We start from the raw sequence: 22,764 nt of genomic DNA, 5'->3' as shown, positions 1-22,764 counted from the left end.
TGATCCACGGGTGCTCGTTCTGCATCAGCATATTTTAATTCTGCGTCAATTCTGGCCGTCACCAAATAAGCTCCCGGCAAAGCAACCAGGGCTGCTCAGAGGACCAAAACATGCTGTCCTGTCCGGGGGGATGCACCCAAATGCCACGAGTTTCCCTGCCTGTCAGAACTACAGGGAAATCCTCCCCACCACCAGCCATCGCAGCATTAGGAGTTTGCATTCATCTAGCTGTGCCTCTGATAAGGTTTGCTTGGGGTGGGTGCCTGGTTTACATTATGAAATCTGAAGGAAACAGTACCCGGAGCCTAGTTCGTCCCTGGTGATGTAAATTCCCCTAAATTAGAGGCGTTGTCTCTTGTACTGAGACTGGCCACAAATTCCTCCACAGCCACGTTTGCTTTGGTGTAAGTTAAGTAACCAAGTTATATGGTGCAATGAGCAGAACACCCACATACCCCGATCCAAACCTTCACAGAGTTGTGTCTCTACGAGGGGAAAAGTCAGAAAATAGTCTGTGGAAAGGGTAGGTTTATTTACAAATATTAGTAAACACTTTCAGGAAAGGTGGGTTTTTTATAGCACAGGATTTTTATTGTAAAGATAAAAATAGGTATTTTTTTTTAAGAGAATACCCTACAGACCCAGTGTGTATTTGGGTCTCCCTCCACAGATGTTCCCAGTCACGCAGGTCATCCCATGCAGCTGAAACCAGCCTCCAAAGCTTTGCACCAGCAGCAGAAAAAGAAGCAGGGCAAATCTTTGCTGCCTGAGACATGATTTTCAGACCCACATCTCTCATGGGTAAAGACATGCCTCTTTACCCTCAGCTGGAAGCTCAGCTGGTTGCACCCCTGCACAGTGTGACCACTAGCCAATGGCTAATATCCGTGGGGCTTCAAATCCTTTTATGCAAACTGGGGCTAGCGCCGATTCCTCATCTGTATCACAACCTAGCAATTCACTTGGACAGGTCAGGAACAAGACAGGAGTATCAACTGAGCTAAGGACCACCACTTTCCAGGGCACCGTGTCCTTCTGCCCTTGAAATAGCACAATTTCATACATGAAACCATGACAGTGGTTATCTCCTTTGGTAATCCCCTTGGAAAACCTTTGTGAAAGCACCTTAAGGAGATCTGTATGTCTATCCTGTTTGTACCACAGTAGTAAATGGGATGGTGCAGTGGCCAGGGTTTGTAAAATGCTAACCTACAGTGCCATGGTTACCTTATAAATTGAAATCACAGCTGGCTACAGACATAAATACATGAATAAGGTACGTAACAAGGTAAACCAAAGTACCTGGAAATGGAGGAAAAGAAGAACACCTTATCAACCTAACACCACCTTCCTTGATGACATTGCGTGCTTGAAAGTGGACCACTGCTGCAGAGGCTTTGGCTAGTCCTCAGCAAAGCATGTCAGCCTTATTTGTCATACATCTGACGTGGAGATGATGTGTCTGAGCTGCTGTAGTGTTTCCTCAAAAGATGCAACAAAAATCATACTACAATACCAGGAGACTGGTCAAGACCTGGAAATAAATTCTTTCGTCATTACAAAAGAGACAGAAACCACATCCATTACAGGAAATGCCTCAAGCTAAAAATTTTGAGGCCAGGAGGAAACTCAGGGGAGATGCAGCATAAGCTATTGCAGTAAAATTGCTGCTGGTTCCTGGACATCCATTTATGGCTGCAGCTGGAGACAGGATCCTATGCTAGTGGACCCATGGTCCACACTAATGATTTTGGGCAGCTTCAAGCCTTAAATTGCCAAGTCCCATCACGAGGGTGACTTTATTGCCTTTCCATTGCTCACTAATGCAGAAGATGGAGAGGGGTGAGCATACATGCACAAAGCCACCACAGAGCCTTTTGCTTGTGGGTGGGAAACCCTCTGTGTACCCTTGTCCTGTGCCAGTTGGACACACAGAGGTTGTTCAGTGCTCCTCCTGTGACCTTGAGAAATAAAATACTCTTCCTTTTGCTCTGCTGAACCTGTGGACTGCTCTGGACCTTCAGGCTTAGACCACAGCAATAGTTAAACACCAAAAACCAGAACAGCAAAAGTTGCCATGAGCGCAGAACACCTTTATGTCTGTACCAAGTGCAAGCTGCTCTTGAGAGTAGCTCTGTCAGGGAACAGCATGCAATGGTGTATTGCTGCATAAAAATAAAAATTCTCAACAACCTACTGAAGGTTGCCTGAGGCATGTGTAATTTCTGTGCCTGATTATCAACAGCCAACTTTGTAGCACAGGAGCACTACCCCACTGCGGGGCATCCTGCTTCCTCAGGTGGGTGGTAACTGGCTTTCTCTGGAGGGGTGAGCACTCACGGCTGTGCTGACACCAACTGAGTGTCATTTGTCTACATAGTATGGTTCCTAGGGCACATGCAAGGGCACAGAGCCTCTCTGCCTGCATCGTTGCCATGTTTCATAGTGCAAGGTAACAGTCTCCAGTTGTCCTGTCTCTGACTTGCTGTTTCGGGAGATGTTCAGACATCTGCATGCTGCTGCTGCTGCTGGCAGGACGAGAGTGCCTGAGGCACTGAGCAGGGCCAAACCTTGCTGCCCCCAGCTCCGGCTCTGCATGTGGTGAAATCACACCTTGCGGTAGGAGAGAGGAGTACTTCAGCACCTGACTTCCAGTTTTGGCTACTACCCTCGCCTCTCCTCTCTCTGCTCTGGGGGTAAAGGTCTCCAACGAGCAGCACACCATCTGTGATGTCTTATTTTAACATGAGTGACAGGGCTTTCCATGAACCAGGGATCAGGCATCATTGGAGCACCATAATGTCAAAGGTTGGGGTACCTTCATAACACTGCAGCGGCCACCATGCACAGGAGGATCTCCAGAGCACCAAGTGGTTCACTCTTGCATGGATCTGGGGTCCTCAGGTGGTACCAGAGCTGTGCTGCACACCAAGAAGAGCCAAAACAGGACATAAGTGGGAACAGAACTAGTGCAGATGGCTCTGCTGTGTGGAGGAAATGAACCGACACGAGGCTGCATCTTCACCTAAGTTTGCTGATGCAGCCCAAAGCTTGTGTCCTGCAGCCTTGCCAACCTAACCTTTCACTTACCCACTAAACATCTGCTCAATAGAAAGAAGAGATTGTCCCACCATGCCATCACTCCCTCAGACCTCAGAGGTCTCTTGGTTGAAGAGTTGGTCACTCTTCCCACTACATACTGCAAGGAAGCAGCACAGAGCCCAGTACCCTATCCAAAAGCTTTCCAAAACTGCATGCAAAACAGAGCTGTGCTGCCTGTAACAGAGATTCAGAGGAGTCACTGCCACCCATCTTGGCCAAGTTGAAGAGCTGACCAGGTGATAACCTGAGACCTGACTCTAAATTTTCCACCAGCTCATCAAAGACATCACTTCAGAATCACATCAGCCTTTTCCTCTTTTTTCAGTTCATCAAACCAGCATGATCTCAGAAACCCTTCACAAGCATGCAATGTGGCATACGGGCATGAAAACAGTCTGCGCCATTGCACGGAGCTAGGAGGTACCAAGGGCCAAGCCTCAAGTGCCTGCCAGGGAAGCAAAGCCTTTGGGCACACTTAGGCTGGAGGGACTGGTCTTTCTCTCGGTGCAAACAGCCTTCTCTGAGATGCCTGTCAACCTCTGAGAACACCAAGATGTAAATGCTACGGTCTAAAAGGAAAGCAATTCCTTCCAGCTGCTCTCCCAGAAAAGAAGATATTTCAGAGGAAAAAGAAGCACAGAGAAGAGGTGGATCTGGCAGAGAGAAAGGGCAATAGAAAGAACTGGTCTGAAAAAAATTTTCTTTTAATTATTTTTGTGAAAAGGGAGTAATAGCATAGAGTGGAGAAAAATTTGCAGTTGTAGCAGGTGCATAAGTCTGAGCCAGTTAATCACTTGAATGTGCTTGAGCATCACCTCCACTTCCAGCTGTTCTCCAGCACTGCACTAGAAAGGCTTGCCCCAGAGAAAGTGAACAAATGAAACAACTGAAAGAAAATGGGAAAAAAAGGTAAGAAAACTTGGCGAAGAGCTATTTGAGAGAGAGCAGAAGCAGTCTGAGAGCCTCTTAAAACTTGAGAGGTTGTGTTTAGATCATACCACTACATATCTTCTGCTGAGTGCTCAGATAACATCAGGTTTGGTGGTTGGCAAGGTTTGCTTGTGCAGGTATTGGGGTAGTGCAAAGGCTGGAGAGGAGCTAGTGGGGTGGCTTGTGGCAGGAGGGGTTGGTAAGAAAGGAGCAAGAGAAATAGGTTGCTGTGCTACATCTGTCCATCACCGCCAGACCTTGATACCCTGCACGAGTTTTACAGTCTGAAAACATGTGAAAGTTACGTTGGGAGGGTGAAAGTCTCGCAGCTGCCACCCCAGAGGAAGATTGTGACTTTAGGAGAACAATTTATATGGAAATAGTTCTATTTTCTCCATTGATTAGTTGGAGAAAACCAGTTTTTCGTGTTTTATTTGGGTTTGCAGGTAGGGAAAACGATCAGCAAATGCCAGAAAGTTTAGATTAAACATCACAGATTTTGGGAGAGGTGTTCAAGCTCAGGCTTTTGCAGTGAACCCTATGTACACCAAGGCAGTCACCGAACCCACGTAGTCATCTCCACATCAGTGGGAAAGAGATGGCAGCTGAGGACAGAGGGAGAGGAACCATAAATCTTTTCCCCAGAGAAATAGGAAATATTTTTTCCCATTTCACCGTTCTTTACAGAAGTCTTTCTGAATCTGTTTCAATCATGTCAGTTCATATTGCCATCCTGCTGCAGTCAAGCCAGGCCCTCAGATCTCTGGTGCTCCTGTGCAAAATACCAACATAGTCTAAAAAAGCAATAGCAAAGCTGAGTGAGTACACAGCTTTTGTTTGGTGCGCTGAAATCTCTGAAGTCTTTGAAAAACATTGAAACAACCACTTGGATAAGAAAAATATCTTTAGGAGTGTTGCTCCCTGACCCCCATTTTTACCCTGGTTGTGGTGGGATGTTTTAAATACTCAGTCAGGGTGAGATATTCCATTATATCTATTTTTTCTATCACAAATCTATTCTATTTCTATAGCACATCTATTTCTATATCACAAACCTAGGAGGACAATAAATTATAACCACGGCTGGTGGCTTCATGTTGTTTCAGTGTAACCAAACACATTCAGAGGTTATCTGTACCCTGAAAACAAGCTTGCTGTTTTCATTGTTTAGAGCTCAAGCTCCTTCTTCTCCGAAGTTATTTCTACCAAGTTATGGCAATGGATGCCAGGCTTGATTTCGTACTGGCATATCAGCTACTTCAAAAGTGGAGGTGTCCCTTCCCATGGGCGCCCGTAAGGAATGCACTCAAGCCTCATGCTTCTTTGCAAAGTCCTCAGTTGAATATGAAGATTGCCTTAAGCCACACAGGCTTTCCTAGGACTTACTAGGAATGTGTGCTGAAGGGCATCTTTAAAACAGAGACTGCCTTCCCTGTTGGTATCAGTCAGCCCCGTCATAGTAACTTTAAATACAGATAACTCACTATTCACTGGGCTGTTGCAGACAGTGTGGGGCTCTCCAAACTTATCACTCCTTGAATTACAGGCAATGAAGAGCTTAAATTAAAACGGGGCTGTACAATCTGCTTGCCTTAACCCTCTGTATGTAGCTATGTACCTTGCAGTTTTAAATAACAGCAAAAAATAAAGCCCAAGGGAGTGGCTTTGCAGGTGGGGAGGTAAAATGTCTTTGTTTTCCTTCTATATCTAGATTGGTTTTGATAATGGTGATTGCAAACTGAAACTTTAGAATGAGTGTTGCAAGTTCGAAGCAGTGCAAGTCACAGGTTTTTTCTGTCTTGTTTCAAGTGAGTTAATAATTGTTTAGTTTTTGGTCCCTCCATTTTTACAAGTTTGCGAAGTTCATTCCTGCAAGCAAGTCAGCATGGGAGCATGAGGGCAAGCTTGTTTTTTCTACTTCCAGTAAAGCTTAAAGAAATTACTCTCTGATCTGTAGAGCAAAATAAAGCCCCTTTTGGAACCTCTGACACAAACCAACATGTGATCAGCCCAGCAATAATCTTGTCAGGCTGCCATTGTACTTTGCACAAGCTCCGGCAAAAAAGGGGCAGCTGGCATTTATTTTTAAACTTAAAAATGATCATGAGAGATGGAAGTGCTTTGGGAGGAATTAGTCATGGTTCACAATGATAATCTTTGTTAATGAAGCTCCAAGCAGGCTTCTATCCAGAAGCGACAAATAATGAGGTGCAGAAATGTTTACAAGCCCATGGAGAATTCATTAACGAAGATCCTCTAGTAAAAGAGCTGAAGGAGTCTGCAGGATTTGAAGAGTGATATTTATACCAGGGTCAATATTAAAATGCCAGGCTGGCAGTACGCGTGCAGGCCGGAGCTCAGCTCATTAGCAGATTGCTGTCTATGCTTGTAAAAGTCTCACGTTCCCCTGAGTGCCCTCCTTCTCCGCCCGTTGAGGGAGCAGGAAGAAGGAAGGCAAGCTTGAGGCTGAAGTTACCTGTGATTTGGAGATCTCTGCAATTTCCTCTGTGACAATATCGCTTGGGGTTTCCAAGGGTGTCCTCCAGTGCCAACATAAATGCACGAATGCACGACTTTACAAGCAACTGCGAGACCGCAGTGCAAGGTTTCTGCCTGGGAGCTGCCTCCTCCCACCCCCATTGCTCAGTGATCCAGAAACCAAGCCATCTGTGAGACACCAACGGTCACCATGGAAAAGTTATGGACAAGTGCCATCTGCAAGTGGATCACCAGCCGGGTCAATGGATCACAGACATGTGTGAGTGGTCTTTTCTGAATAGCACAGTGGTAACCCCCTTACACAGGCATCACAGAGGCCAGTTGGATGATCACACCTGGGAGGTTAAAGCTATAAAAAATGCTATTTGATCTCATGCCCTGGGCTAGCAATCACAGAATCACAGAATCAGAGTGGTAGGGGCTGGAAGGGACCTTTGGAGATCATGTAGTCCAACCCCTCTGCCAATGCAGGTTGACCTAGGGCGGGTTGGACAGGAACGCATCCAGGCAGGTTTTGAATATCTCTAGATATTAACAATAACAGATAGGAGATGTCCCCAGGGGGCTCATGGCTTGTGAGCGACAGTACATTGCGGAAGCAAGACATGCTAGATCTTGGACACTCTGTTGCTGCTAAATCACAGCTACGGACTCCCAAGTCTGACACAACTATGAAGGCTCAGGGAGACAGAGATCCCTCGATGTTACCTCTGTTTGTGACTTTGAGGAAGCTCAAAGCTGTGTGAAATGCAAGAGAATGCATGGATTTCTGTGCTTCTTGCTACTCAAAAATTGGAGGTACTGAGCCTTGTTTGGCTGGCACAGGCACACACCAGTAACAAGTGCCCTGTGCTGCCTTCCTTCCCCGGGAACAAACCCTTCCTGAAGTCTAAAGGAGCTTTATCCAAGGGCTGACTGTAGAAACGAAACCCAACTTCCAGTAACTGCAAAGTGCTGTGGCCAGTTCTCAAACCCTCTCTAGCAGGATCACAGTGATTCAAGGAGCATTGGAGGATTAGGAAGCACTTAAGGAGCATTGGATCCTCTGCAGCTCATGACCAAGGAAATGCCTTACAAGCAACATTCGTCCTTCCTCGCTTGCTCTTGCAAAGGATCTGCCAGCACCTGAGCTGAGCTGAGACTGCCAGGGATTTGAGGGTTTGCTCCTCCCGTTCTTTGTGAAGCCTCCCGCATCTCCTGGGCAGGAATGACTACTGTCCACAGGTGACACTGCTAGGTCTTGCAGCAGGGGTACAGGGCCAGCAGTGTCATCCCCTGCCGTGCCCCGGCGCCGCAGCTCTCCCTGCTGGGAGGGCTGCCCGCTCTCATGCACAGTGTGGTGCTGACCCAGGAGAGCGAGGAGGTGGGACCTGCCCTCGCTCGCGGCAAGGGGCAGCGTTGCTTTGAAGTATGGGCACTTTCTCTCCCCCCCGAAGGGATGGAACTAAGCAAAGGTGTAGACAGGTACTTCTTGCCAAGCTTCCATAATGCTGCTCTCCAGACTTTCAGCTGAGTCTTCCCTTGAATATCTTCAACAGTTTTATGACTGCGTGAGGGCTGTACAGGCAGGAATACAGCCGGAGGGATGAGGGCAGTGATTTCTGCCTTCTCTGCTAAGCCTAAAGGAGGATCATCAAGAAGACGGAGCAATTCTCCTCTCAGCAGTGCACAGCAAAGGCAAAATAATTTGCCATGAGGATGGTGCAGCAGCGGAGAGCAACACCGAGAGAGGCAGTCCAAGTTCCCTCCTTGGGAGCTTTCAAAACCAGGCTGAATAAAGCCCTGATCAACCTGACCTGGCACTGAGGGTAACCCAGCCTTGTACAGGAGGCTGGATGAGAGGTTTCTAGTGACCCCTTTCCACCCAGTCTCATCTACATGTCTGCATTTTTTCCCTCCTGAAGTTATGAGTCACTGCAATAATTCCTCTCACAAGATCCCTCGGACTGGGAGAGAGGCTTGTGAGGAATGTTGATTTTAAAATAGAAATGCCAGCCTGCAGCAGATTTTCTTGTTTAGGAGAAAGATGAAAATTTCCTAAATTTCCAAAAATTTCTCAAAATTCTTGGGGGCATTTCCACAGCATATACAAATTCAACATAACCCAGCTGCCTTTAGTTTATTGTGGGTAGAGCTCTGGTCCCACGGATTTTTTTTCAAGATTGCTTGCCTAGATTTTGTCTGAAACATGCAAGATTTCGGAAGTCCGCCACCACAGTTGTCTGTAGGTCATAGAATCACAGAATCATAGAATGGTTTGGGTTGGAAGGGACCTTAAAGATTATCTCGTATCATCCCCCCTGCCATGGGCAGGGACATCTCCCACTAGACCAAGTTGCTCAAAGCCCCATCCAGCCTGGCCTTGAACACCTCCAGGGATGGGGCAGCCACAACTTCCCTGGGCAACCTGTTCCAGTGTCTCACCATCCTCACAGTAAAGAATTTCTTCCTAATATCCAATCTTAATCTACCCTCTTTCAGTTTGAAACTGTTACCCCTCGTCCTACCATTACACTCCTGAATGAAGTATTTCTGATTTCCTTTGCCTTCTCTTTCTTTTCTTATTTCTTTTTTCTTTTTTCCTTTCAGATTTCTGAAGAATTTTCTTAGCCTCGCTTGTACTTCAATAAACACTTTTAAAAAAAAAGAAAGAACACTCGTTGCAAATATTGGATAATTGCAGATGACACCGAATGGGAGTGGACCAGTCAAGACGCACAAGGGCAGGGCTGCCGTATGGAGGGGCTGGGGCAGGGGGAGGAAGGGTCCAAGGGGGTCCCATGCACTTGTGCAGAAGCACAGGGCAGCCCTGCCCCGGGCCGGCAGAGCCCCAGGAGTGGTGCTGGTGGGGCCCGGGAGAGCTCTGAGCCCTGGCCTGCAGCCAGCTGAGCATGGACTGAGGGGAAGGAGGTAAAGCAAAAGCTTTTTTTCCCCACATGGACAGGACACAGGGAGGTAATGCCACCTCCGTCCTTGGAGATTTCCAAACCTTAGCTGGATAAAGCCCTGAGCAAGCTCATCTGATCTCATGTCTGACCCTGCTTGGAGCACCAGGTTGGCCTAGAGACCTCCCAAGGTCCCTTCCCCTCCCTGCTATTTCGGTTTTATTTTGTTTGTTCTCTTCTTTGCAAGACTCTGGAGAGGGTCATCACATAGATACAGAAGATATGTAAGCCTTATCTTTGGGCTGGGGGTGGACACTTATCTTCTTCAAAGACCTTGTTCTTCCAATGCTTTGTCAGATGGTCACAAAGAACAGTAAATTGGGAAAAAAAAAGCCTCCAAACTGTGATGTCCTTCCCCATTCAAGCCCATTCTGGTTCGCTTTTGAATACCATTGTATTCCAGTACTCCTAGTTCACTGGATGTCCGGAAGCTCCTGGAAGCAACGGACTACACAGATTGAATTATATCCGTTTTCCAGAAATATACAAAAAGTTCCTTATATAAGAAAAAAAATAATCTATTTTCTTCTTCCTACAGAAGACCTTTAAAAACTGCATCTGGACTTATGTAGCTTTTATGAATAGTTCTTTTCTCCAAAAGAATAATATTACCTCCACGTTTCTATTTAAAATTAAAATTTCCTTTGCATTGTCTCCCTTAGGATTTTATGCAGAAAATCCATTTTGCTGTAAATCCACTCCTGTACACAAAACTTCTTGCACAACGGCTAAAGACGCAACAGTGAGTCGCTGGAGCTCTGCAAGTATTTTAAGATTATTTTCAGGAGGTGATCACATTATTATCATGGCGTCTTTGGGGAGTTTTCAGAGCTTTATTCAAAGAGGCAGGGAGAATGTCCCAGCCCACTGTTACCCTGGCAGCTGCGCTTCCCACCTGAAAAGTAGTAAGTAGCTCCTTTTCTGTTTTCTGTCGAGGTTGGCTTGGAGGTTTTTGTTTGGTTGGTTTTGGGTTTTTTTGGTTGGTTTTTTTTTTTGGTTGTTTTTTTTTTTTGGTTGTGTTGGGATTTTTTGCTTTGGGTTTGGTTTTTGTTGTTTTTTTTTTGTTTTGTTTTTGTTTTTTTTTTTTCTTTTTTGGTTTTGTTTTTTTTTTTAAAAGGTGTTTTTTTTGCATAGCCCAGGGGCTGAATTGGAGAAGAGTAAAAAACAGGGGAGTGCTTCTGCCTGACCGTGGGGAGTACCTCCAGCACTACATCAGTCTCCCAAGGGTACCTTGGGAGTAGGTACTGCCTCTCTGGTCCCAGCACCACCAAACTCATACCCTGCACAGCCTGGATGGCAGGGACAAAACCATGTTCCTCTTCCAGGAATGCAGATACTTTGCAGCCCCCAAAGAACGGTGACTTTGCCCCCTGATGTGGGCGCTCAGAGCTGCCCCATGCCCTCTTGTGAAATATTTAGCAACATGACCCTGATTGCACTCGCCAGTGCACTGCCCTGGGTTCAGTCCCCCTCGGTACTTTCTACAAGTCACAGGATTTATTCCTGAGGTAAGTATGAGCCAATCCCCAAACAGCAAAACGTGATCAAGCTAAAAGTAGATACGCAGTTTGTGTCAGGAAGAAGGAAAAATTGAAGCAACAGACCAAAGCTAGAAATCTGGAAAAATCAGCTGGTAAGTAGCTGAATTAGCCAACATCTGCTGTGCTGCCAGGCGCTGGAAATAACACTGCTGGAATAAACCCAGACCCCGTAGATCAGCTGGTGTAAGATGGAAGCAGACGACGACTACAATAGCAGGATGCGCCACTGGCAGGCAAACTGTTGAGCCAACACTTTTCAAAGGTGCAGCCATCAGAATCTTGTCTTCATGTCAGGAAACAAAAAAGAAAAGGCCATTTAATGTGTAAGCATCAAAGATGCTGAGACAGCTTGCTCCCCGCTCCCTGCGGGAAGCAATAGGAGCAGCGCTGAGGTGCTGGTGGGACACAGGAACGTCATGGGAAGTCATGGGAAAGCCAGAGAGGCAAAAACAGAATTGTCCTTCCAAGTCCAGGCTCTTCCTAGGTTAACAGCTCTCATGCTGTGACTGCACACTGCTGCTGAACTGGCATTGAAGGGTTGTTATATTAAATACGTGCTTTGGGACGTCATCCCGCCAGGAACATGAGAGCATCTTCAGCCCATGAGCTGGGTGCTGATGGCGCACAGCTGTTGTTCAAGCGCTGCTAAGCCACTGCTGACGTTGCTGCCTGGCCATGTTTACGATTCTTGCTTATTTTATTCTTACCGAACGTAATACTAAGAAGCGAAGGTTAAACAGCAGATCTGCTGACTCTCCCCTTCAGCCAGTTCAATGAAATAAGAAACCAGGGACGTTTACCAGCTATTTAGAGAGCTGAAAGCTCAGAGCCTTCGTAGATGCTCCACAAGGTAAATGAGATACTTCACATATTTTAAGCTAATGCTTGGTCTGCTGACAGCTATCAGGTGAAAAATTGTTAGCCTTTTAATATAAACAGCACTGAAAAGCCATCACAAGCAGTATTACAGCTTTCTCAGCAGTTATTTTTTCTTTAAATCTACGTTTTTTCTGCAGAGGGGAATTTTTTTTAGTTTACCTTGATTACTCAGTGGGTGCCTTAAGATTTACCCGATGGCCATATTAATCTCATGTAAGAGGGGATTTAGATTTTTGTTATTCTAAACCTAATGTAGGCACAACAGCTCTGAGGGCTGCAACAGCTTCTTTGATTTTTGCTGGGAGTTTTGATCTTCTATGTGAGACAACATGCGAGTTCAGCTGCCGACACTGGTTTAAAGCAAAACTTTGTTATGGGACTCTTAACGGCTCGTTCCAGCACGAGAAGTTACTTTCTGGTTAGCAGGCACAGAATTCAAGCCGTCCTTAACATAAGCGACTTCCTCTTTTTCTCAGCATATTTCTCTCTTTGGCCTCCCAAGACATGTGGTTGAATCACCTGACTGTCTGCAGACAGATGTCCAAAATACAGTGTGATGGGTGGCAAGGATGGCCCTCCCAGAAACAACTGCTGATCCGTAGACCTTTCTGTGCTCAATGTTGGTTGGAAACCTGCTAGCAAAGGCAGGCCAGTCTTGGAGCAGCGGCTGCTGCCTCTTACATGACCGTGGATTGTATGGCTCATAAATTTACAAGCACTGCAGTGCCCAGCTTGAGCCTGAGCCCACGCTGTGCTGCGTGAGCCGGAGATGCTGGAAATCTGCTGGGTTTTGGTTGGGGCTGCTCCCTGAACTGACACTGAGCAAATTTTGCCCAGCGTTTTCTACAATTCACCTCCACAGAGAGTGGAAATCAAGTCATTGATTTAGTTTATGCTGGTTATCATTAAATTATTTAGCAAACAGTTGGATATTAAATACAGAAATGTTTTCTTGAGCTATTATCTCTGTTCCTGAAGTTCTGAGATTTGCTATTTTGTTGCTATCTCCATGTTGATAAGAAGCTTTATGCTTTTCAGTTTTACATGATACAGGCATTCTTGAGCTGCACCACCAGCAAGAGTTCCAGTTCTTCGCAGGGTTTTTCCCAGTGTCCTCTTCACTTGCACTTTATTTCTGCATTTTCTGTCAAAATAAAATACCTAAATAACCTTGTGACGGAATGAAACATCCTTACAATAAAGAAAAATATCCATGGTCTCATGAATGTGCATTTAGAACCACAGAAAGATTTTAACTTTTTTTATTAAAAGTGCAGAGGAAGGAGTAAAAGTGAAACACAGTTTGTTTGGTTTTAAATATTTACTTATATCAAGGTTTGGGTTCCATATGTCTTCATTTGGCAAATCTTGTATTTAGCTCGAGGCCTAGGTACAGGCTTTTAGAAATGGAAATGGGGTTTGGTGCAGGTTTCATAAGTCTCTGTACTTAGTAATCAAAAATAAGAAAATTGTAAATAAACACTGTCTAATGTAGAAGAAGGTATTTTTTTTCCTGACACAATTTTTCTAAGAAATTATTTGACTTAAATGTGCACTTTTTTCTTATGAGTTCTGTGTCTTTCTGTTAACAGAGTAACAGAGGCAAGGTTTGGTCCTTTCTAATATAATATTTTAATAACTAATATTTAGTTTCAGCAAGAAGCAATGCAAAATAATGTTTTCTATTACCTTTCCAGGAAGTAATCAAGTTTGTGTTTGGAGTGCCTGTGTTTCCTTATGATTAAGCCTTTTTACTGTAAGGAGGAATATGTTTAACAAAAGACACAGAAAAATTACAACGTTGATCTTCCGAGAAACACTATGGATAATTCATTGTTACCATTTCCCTGGAGAATAAAGCAAAATTCACTCTCTTGTAAAATCTCTGGTAAATCTCCCTTATGAGTCTCTCTGGAAAGAGCAGTAACCAAAGCACTAGACCAGCTAATAATTGATATCCCACCTGTAGATTTTTTACCCCTCTGCTTGAATTAGTCCATCATGAGGTTGATGTACAGCTGGGATATTTATTCCTGCTCATGACAAATAATTGTTCGTCAATACAAATACTTCTAAATATAAATCTTCAATATTTTTGAAGGAGTGTAGAACACCTAACTACTGAAATCATGTTTAGCACAGGTTTGGACTGTATAAACTGTCTCATGTTGCATGAGAAAATCTGAAAGATGATTTCCGGAGGATCAAAGCTCCTTTAGATGTTTCCCCCCTCATACAGGCAGTGCTTACAGCATCGTGTTAAATAGAAGCATTTTTCTGGTATCACTATGGATGATTTGTGCAATAAACACAACTACTTTTTTTCAAGGGGGCATACAAATTTTATTGACAGCATTACAATTTGCCCACCGTTTTACCGAAGAAGATAAACCGGGCTGTGCAGTGGCTTTATCACATAAACAGTTTTTCAAGTCCTGTCCCTTTCAGTGCTTTTCAAGTAATGATTTAGCTTTATGAATGCCTCTCTTTGGTCTTTCAGCTGCCGGACCCCTCAGAGTTGGATAACTACCATAGAAATATATCGACCATTTCCAGCTCACCAGCTGTCAAAATACTACACAGCACAATCCAGAACAGTGCAATCCAGAAGCAGCAGCTGAGGTCCAGTAAGGACCTAAAAAGTAATTTACCCCAGGACTCAGCCTGCAGGCAGGTGGCCCCAGTTCTCGCCATTGTTTTTTTTTAAAAACTTTTTTAAGGATTCAGTTTGTTCTTTTTACTGTACCAGATGTTTGAAGTCAGTAAAACTGAGAAGACCTCTTAGCCCCTTCCAGTACCTAAAGGAGGCCTACAGGAAAGATGGGGAGGGACTCTTGATCAGGGAGTGTAGCAATAGGATGAGGGGTAACGGTTTTAAACTGAAAGAGGGGAGATTTAGATTAGATATTAGGAAGAAATTCTTTACTGTGAGGGGGGTGAGGCACTGGAACAGGTTGCCCAGAGAAGCTGTGGATGCCCCATCTCTGGAAGTGTTCAAGGCCAGGCTGGATGGGGCTTTGAGCAACCTGGTCTAGTGGGAGGTGTCCCTGCCCATGGCAGGGGGGATGGTACGAGATGATCTTTAAGGTCCCTTCCAACCCGAACCATTCTATGGTTCTATGATTTTTTCAGTTTTTAAAAGTTTCAGTCTATTTTTGTAGACTATCAAGTTCCCTTGGTTGGTTTCGGAAGTGGATACAGAGACTTGATCTGAACTTCACTATGAAACTGGAAATGCTTTGGGTTTCAAGAGTGTGTTACGCTTTGTTACTGCAACTTTGTTTTCTACACAAAACACCAGTCACACTGTTTCACATTTAATTTTGTAATAGGCAGCTATTCTGCTATTTTCAGTAGAATTTAAATTTGGGATTCATGCTGTTGTTATGTTCCTGCAGTTTATTGCTTATTGGAGGCTCTTCAGTGATCTTTGTGCTTCTCTTTTTCTTGGAAGTTCTGCTTCAGTATCACCTTTCCCACAGGCTTTTTAAACACTTTTGGTATAACAAGCTCTCTGTTCTGTAATTTAATGAGAGCGACAGGAACTGAGTTAGCTTTTGATATGGTTTCATTGCAATCTATATAAAAACTGTCTGATTTCTCCAAAGTCCATGAAATGCCCTATTTTGTCCTGTGATTTGCCAGTTTGTCTGGGGTTTAGTGGGTTTTTCTTCCCCACTATGAATTAAAAATTGTTCTCATTTACTGTTATCTCCTCTCATTTTTTAAAAACAGCCTAAGACGATTTTTAGCCAGCTTGATAGAATGATATTTGCACAGTTTATTGCTATACAACCAGACGACGTGAAGCTAATATATTACTGATGAGGCAGAAATGTAGTGAGTGCTTTGCAAACCCAATTCAAATGTGAAAATGCTGCTGCTGGGTTTTGACATTGTTACAACACCCATCAATCGATTCAACATATAGAGGTGACTGCACCTTAAATGATTTAAAATAGCAGTGGGTGCTCAGCTTTCTAACTGTATTTACCATGCATACCATGCCTCAAATATTTTATTCCAGCAGTGCAATAACTCATGTTAACAACAGAGAACCTTTTAGCGTGGATGAACGTCTGTGAGAGGTGGGTAGGACAAAAGTAGCTTTATTATTTCAGTAGATTAGTACTACCAGTCCACACTGGAGAGCGATACCACTGTATGAAAGTGCCCTTGGTAACCAGGATGGTTTGATTCAGGCTGGCTTCATTTGTCCATATGTTAAAGGTGCCATCCAGGAAACACAATCTGGTGCTGGACACCAATCCATCTTTAACATTGCTCAAAGTACATATTTGCTTGGACAATAGTGAGTGTGTTAAATTAAGTGTTTAAAGACATTAGACAAAACCAGTGTGAAAGACTCATGAAAAAACCAACCGTAACACTGCTGGGTGGTAACTACACACGAAACCAGAGCTGGAGGATTAGAAAAACTCTGAAGGATCTTTCCTATTTCCGTAGCACAGCAGACAGAAGACTAAACCCTGGAGACCGCAGACACTGACTGAATTCATAACTAGATTTCTACTTGAGAAAGCATTTTCTGGAGCTAAGGTACTGCAGGTCTCAGCTTTGGGGTCTAATGATTTACAGAAATCTGGAATTGCAGCTGCATTCCGATCAAGGACAACACCACAGGTGTTGTCACCACACTTGACAAGTGACACCAACTCTTAGTCTCCCATTATTTCCCATGAAATCCTTTTGGTCCAGCAAAATAGTACTTGTAAGGGGCAGCCTATACTTTTCCATACATCCTTGCTGGAACAGTAATTCAGTTCTTTAGGTCTGAGTCGTTTGAGGACCGGTGTGTGGTTTTGGCTATACTGTCTATCTTACCATAGGCTGTATGTGTATTCTACCACATCTGTGTATGAGTAGTGAAGTCATACTCATTCCCTAGTTGTGTAATGATTCAATGATGTATTAAATACATCCCAAGGGAGTTGATATCTCTGCTGTTCCCCTCTGCCCCTCTCTGGAATGGAGAAAAGCGTCACAAAATCCTTCGAAGACATTTTTCAAATGATTTCCTGGCAAACTCTAAGATCACTCTGAACTTGCAGAGAAATACCAGTATCTCATGCACTTTGGTGTCCTGGTGAAAGTCAAGTGCGTTTATAAACTGCATGTTCTAAAATACATACTTCATATAGCAGAATTACCTCTTCTTCAAGGTAAAGGTTTTTATCATATATCTGAAGACATGAAACAATTTTTTATCTCACGATACAGATCACACAAGCAGAAGGTATGGCCCCACTGGCTGAAAAAAATTAAAATCAGCCTCCTAAACCTGTGCACTATTAGTTTACCATCTTTGCCCAATTTAGCATAAGCTAAAGCATTATGTGATGTTGACACTGTGGTGTTGGCTTAATTGCTGATTCCAGGACATTGCCATCCCAGACAGGCACTGCGCTCACGGGACACAGGAGCCACATACTGGTCTTTCTTCCAGTGGTTTGATCTTCATGTGTTCATGCAGTGAATATTATCTGCTGTTCAACGTCTCCAGCAACAGGGCAAACTGGAGCAGACAGAAGACTGTAAACTGGAGGAAGTGAGGGGAAAAAAAAGATGCAGAAGCAATAACAGTGTGAGAATTAAATGAAAAGTGCTCCTGCTCCTGAGATAGGGCTTGAACTTCATAGCTTGGTCAAGCTATGTGAGATGCTGCTAGAGCTAGCATACTAATAGAAATGAAGAACAGGATCTGAAAGCCAAAAGACATGTGACTTGTTCGCAAGGTGCAACAGTAGCTGTCCTCACCTAAGGACACGTTGCTTCATCCCCTTAAGGGACATTTTAGGTCTTCTGGACTGTACGGTGTCTTTAGGATCAACCTCCCACCTTTTATAAGGATGGCTCAGTGTCCCTGTTTTTTGATAATCCTTTAGGCAGAATAATTTTGAGGAGAAAATTGTATCTTTTTGCTATCCTTGAAGGAAGCCTAGATTATTCTGGAGGGGAAAAAAAAAGCACTCTTCACTCTGCTAGCAACATCCATGGTACAGGTTTCCTAACATTAAGGCAAATCTTACTAGCAGAAAAAGGTCGAGTAGTTTGAAGAAAATTGCTAAAAGAGTCTTAAGACTTTGAATTTTAGTTGGAGCTTTTTGCTTTCAGAAATATTCTAGTATCTCTAAATATTCAAAATCTGACTCCAGTGCCTACTAGGTCTTTCTATTTCAGAAGAGTTAAGGCTCTTTTAGAACAGTTTGGGTGGGAAGCTAATTTGTCTATAATTGCTTCTAAACTTTCCCTGTAGTTCCTGCGCACAGCTTAACTCGCAGCTAAAATGGCAGTTCTTGGGTATTGGTTTTTTGCAAGGACATGGTGTTACAGCTATTAAATTTAAAGCATGATTTCTTTTTCAAATGCATAAGGATGTTGGCATAAAATTTCAGTGTTTGCAAAATCTAGTTTTTAGTATTAGCCACAGGGACCTGATAAGAAGTTTTTCTTCCGGCAGTGCTGAGATATGTACTGAGATATGTGCTCGTGATTGCTGTTCAGATGAAATCTATGAAATCTTGCAAGTCTGTGAATGGTGGCATTGGTACACATACCAAATCGGCTGTCTTTGCCCTTTGGTGTTGTTTTTTTTAATTTGAAATCTTGAGCACCTGGGGACTGGGAAAGTTTCCTCTCTGCAGTTGGAAGGCACAATGTCTACCATAGCAATTAGCTGTCAAGTGTCACTAACCTCCTCTCTATAGACAGACTGCTTTCTTTCAGAAATTGGGATGGGAAAGGGGGATGGCCAGGAATTTAATTTGCCTGATTTAATTACAACTAGTTAAGAGGTGAAGGAAGCAATGTGAAGAAGGTGAAGCAATGTGCCCTCATGGCCAAGAAGGCCAATGTCATCCTGGGGTGCATCAAGAGGAGTGTGACCAGCAGGTGGAGGGAGGTCATCCTCCCCCTCTACTCTGCCCTGGTGAGGCCGCACCTGGAGTACTGTGTCCAGTTCTGGGCTCCCTGGTTCAAGAGGGACAGGGAACTCCTGGAGAGGGTGCAGCAGAGAGCTACCAGGATAATTAGGGGACTGGAACACCTCTCTTATGAAGAAAGGCTGAGGGATTTGGGTCTCTTCAGTCTGGAAAAAAGACGGCTGAAGGGGGATCTTATCAACACTTATAAATACTTACAGGGTGGGTGTCAGGAGGATGGGGCCAGGCTCTTTTCAGTGGTGCCCGGGAACAGGACAAGAGGTAATGGGCACAAACTTGAGCATAGGAAGTTCCACCTAAACAGGAGGAGGAACTTCTTTCCTTTGAGGGTGGCAGAGCCCTGGCACAGGCTGCCCAGAGAGGTGGTGGAGCCTCCAACTCTGGAGACATTCAAAACCCTCCTGGACGCGTTCCTGTGCAACCCGCTCTGGGTGACCCTGCTCTGGCAGGGGGTTGGACTAGATGATCTCCAGAGGTCCCTTCCAACCCTTACCATTCTGTGATTCTGTGAAGCAGAAATGGCCCTTTTTTTCTATGGTATTTCTCCTTCTGAGCTGAAAACGTGACCTGCACATCTAATGACCCTCTGCCTCATTGGATCTCCTGTGGTCCAGCCACCCACCCCGGCAGCAGCAGGAGTGAGTTGCAGAAACAGGCTGGTACCTCCTGCGTGGTGGTCTCTGACCCGTGATCCTTCCCACCTCCACGGCACCCAGTGTCCATGGCAATGCGGTGGGTCAGAGCTGCTCACATTGACTCCTTTCTGCGTTGTTTGAGGCCCATGCAGGTCTCCATTGAAAAGCAATTAATTGGGAACAGCCACTCACAGCGACCTGATCTACCTCTTCATGCACCAGAGGCAAAAAGGAGGATTTTTTTTTTTCCTGTTGATTTGAAATAGGATTTAGAAACCTAAACCTTTTTTTGTCCTTGGAAAACACATAATTGTTTTGCTGCTCTCCTTTCATTTAATGTTTTAATTGCTCCCAGAGTCAAGAGCCTTGGCACAGCTGGAGCCTGGGCTGCTCGCCCTATTTTCCTGAATGGCTTTGGGAGAAAGAAAGTCTACCTCTGATTGCAGCACACTCATGACCTTGTGTCACTACGCTCTGGCATAAACGAGGACTGATTGTGGCCATCAACTAAGCATAATGCAGTGTTATGGGCTGGAAATTGCTCAATCTCTCTGTGGCATTTCAAAGTTATAATATTAACCTTTCTAAAGCACTCATTCAGTTTCTGCTCAGAAGTGTTAAGACATTTCAAAATGGGCCTATTTGTCTACACCATATTTCAGAAGTTTACAGGTTTCTTTCTTTTCAGCATCTTTTCCCAAACCAATGCAACATACAACTCACAAATTCGTAAGGCTCTTCAAGTTGACCATATTTTTACTCCTTCATCAAATTTAGAAACACCAATACTGACAAAACCTTTGGACTGTGATAATTTTTCTGTAGACATTACCTTGGCTTCCTGCTCCACATTGTTACTTTAAAACTCTGGCTGTTTTGTCTGTTTTCTACCATCTCCTGAGTTTTTCCTATGTTGGGGATCTTCTGGAAGGGAGCACCCTCACGTGTTCCACTCCAGTCTCTTCCTGAATTATGCCTTGTACACTCTTCACAAAACAGGTATCAACTATTAATGAATATATTATAAACTAATTTCATGTATCTAACTCAGGAAATAACAATCCCAGCAAGGCCACGCAACAGCAAAAACAGACTTCTTGATTTAATTTTAAATTCAGCTGTGTGCCTTGGCAGCAGAGTTTCTCACACAGGGCACCGATCCTCATCCTACCCACTGGAAGAGATACTGTGATCAGCTCTGGGTGACCGTGGCTTTTTGAGGTCTGCCTGTAGAAAGATCCCACTCATCTTTTAATTCTGATTTCTGACATTTTATCAGTTGTCATAGAGTCATAGAATAGTTTGGGTTAGAAGGCACCCTTAAAGGTCATCTAGTCCAACCCTCCTGCAACGAACAGGGACACCTTCCACTAGATCAGGTTGCTCAAAGCCCCGTCCAGCCTGACCTTGAATGTTTCCAGGGATGGGGTTACCACCTCCCTGAGCAACGTGTTCCAGCATTTCACCACCCTCACAGTAAAGAATTTCTTCCTAATGTCTAATCTAAATCTACCCTCTTTCAGTTTAAAACTGTTACCCCTTGTCCTGCTGCTACACTCTCTGATCAAGAGTCCCTCCCCAGCTTTCCTGTAGGACCCCTTCAGGTACTGGAAGGTCACTATAAGGTCTCCCCGGAGCCTTCACTTCTTCAGGCTGAACAACCCCAACTCTCCCAGCCTGTCCTTATAGCAGAGGTGCTCCAGCCCTCGGATCATCTTTGTGGCCCTCCTCTGGACCTGCTCCAACAGGTCCATGTCCTTATGTTGGGGGACCCAGAGCTGGACACAGTACTCCAGGTGGGGTCTCACCAGAGCAGAGTAGAGAGGGAGAATCACCTCCCTTGACCTGCTGGCCACACTGCTGGGGATGAAGCCCAGGATGCTATAGGCTTTCTAGGCTGCAAGCACACATTGCCAGCTCATGTCCAGCTTTTCACCCACCAGTACCTCCAAGTCCTTCTTGGCAGGGCTGCTCTCCATCCTGCCATGCCCCAGCCTATGTTGATGCTTGGAATTGCCCCAACCCAGGCACAGGACCCTGCACTTGGGCTTGTTGAACTTCATGAGGGTCACATGGGCCCACTTCTCAAGCTTGTCCAGGTGCCTCTGGATGGCATCCTGCCCCTCAGGTGTGTCAACCAGACCACTCAGCTTGATGTCATCAAGCTGATGACTTATATCCCAATAGTTTACTAGAACTAAGTTGCTTACAGTTAGACTTCCTTTTTTGCTAAGCTGCTGATAGTGCTGTCTTGCATTGTTTTTAATGTTACCTGTGTCATACAGCAAGGCCTACTAAAGCAGTTAAGAATAATAATAAATCTAAAAAACTTGTTCCCCCCGCCCACTTTGTGAGGAAGCAGGGAAGCTCTTTCTGTTTACACTCTGCCTTGCTTTAAAAACTGATAGTCACTCAGGAATCTTTGAAAATTGCTGTTTCTCAGCACAGAGGAGCAGAAGTGGGATTTGAATCCTCAGCAGGGAAGGTGCAAACCATCCGGGCAGTTGTTGCAATCCCCATGTGGCTAGGTCTGACCATCCTGCTTGCCTTCATGCCCTGCAAACTCCATTGTGGAGCAGCGTACCATGTTTTTTCCCTCCTGCAGCTTACTCCCAGCTGTGTACCATGCTCCTTCGCCAGGAGCTGTGCTAGGAGCTCCAGGTCTTCTGGTTCTTGCTGTATGAAAACGCCAGTGCCTGTGATTGCCTCTCTGTCAGCGTGAAAGCTGCAACCAGGAAACTCTTCCCTAACCTGCCACTACAAGGAATTAGACTGATTTCCATGCTGTTTACTTTGGGTGAATAGTTTGCAGAAGAGAAAAAAAGAAAAAGGAAAAAAAAAAAAAAGAAAAAAAAGCGGTGTTTATGTATCTTAGTTGAAAAAGTCCCTTGATGAGTTTCCCCTGACCAAACTTTCCTCCTCTCCCACAGCCAGGTGTTGTGCTGGTGCCTTTGCCTTGGTGCAGGTGAAGAGCTGCCAGTCCCCCGTACCGCGCGTTCCCTCTCGCCAGCTCCAAGTGGTGCAAGGGCTGCCAAGGGCAGGGTCGAAGGCAGTGCTGCAGAGCAGTGGGCACGGGCAGGGGACGAGGGAAGCCCAATGCAGGGCTGGGCACCCACCCTGCAAATCCAGCGCGGTGCTGCACCCCTCCTGCCTCCCTGGCCAGGCCCTGGCGTCGTCTTTGGAAGTGGGACAGGAGCAGTGGTGGTTGTTTGCAGGATCCCAGCGCAGACCTCTTCAGCTGAGGTTCGGGCGCTGTCACACCAGGTCCATG

The sequence above is a fragment of the Chroicocephalus ridibundus genome, chromosome Z (genome assembly GCF_963924245.1).
Source record: "Chroicocephalus ridibundus chromosome Z, bChrRid1.1, whole genome shotgun sequence".
Taxonomy (NCBI): Eukaryota; Metazoa; Chordata; class Aves; order Charadriiformes; family Laridae; genus Chroicocephalus; species Chroicocephalus ridibundus.
This window is presented reverse-complemented; position numbering follows the sequence as displayed.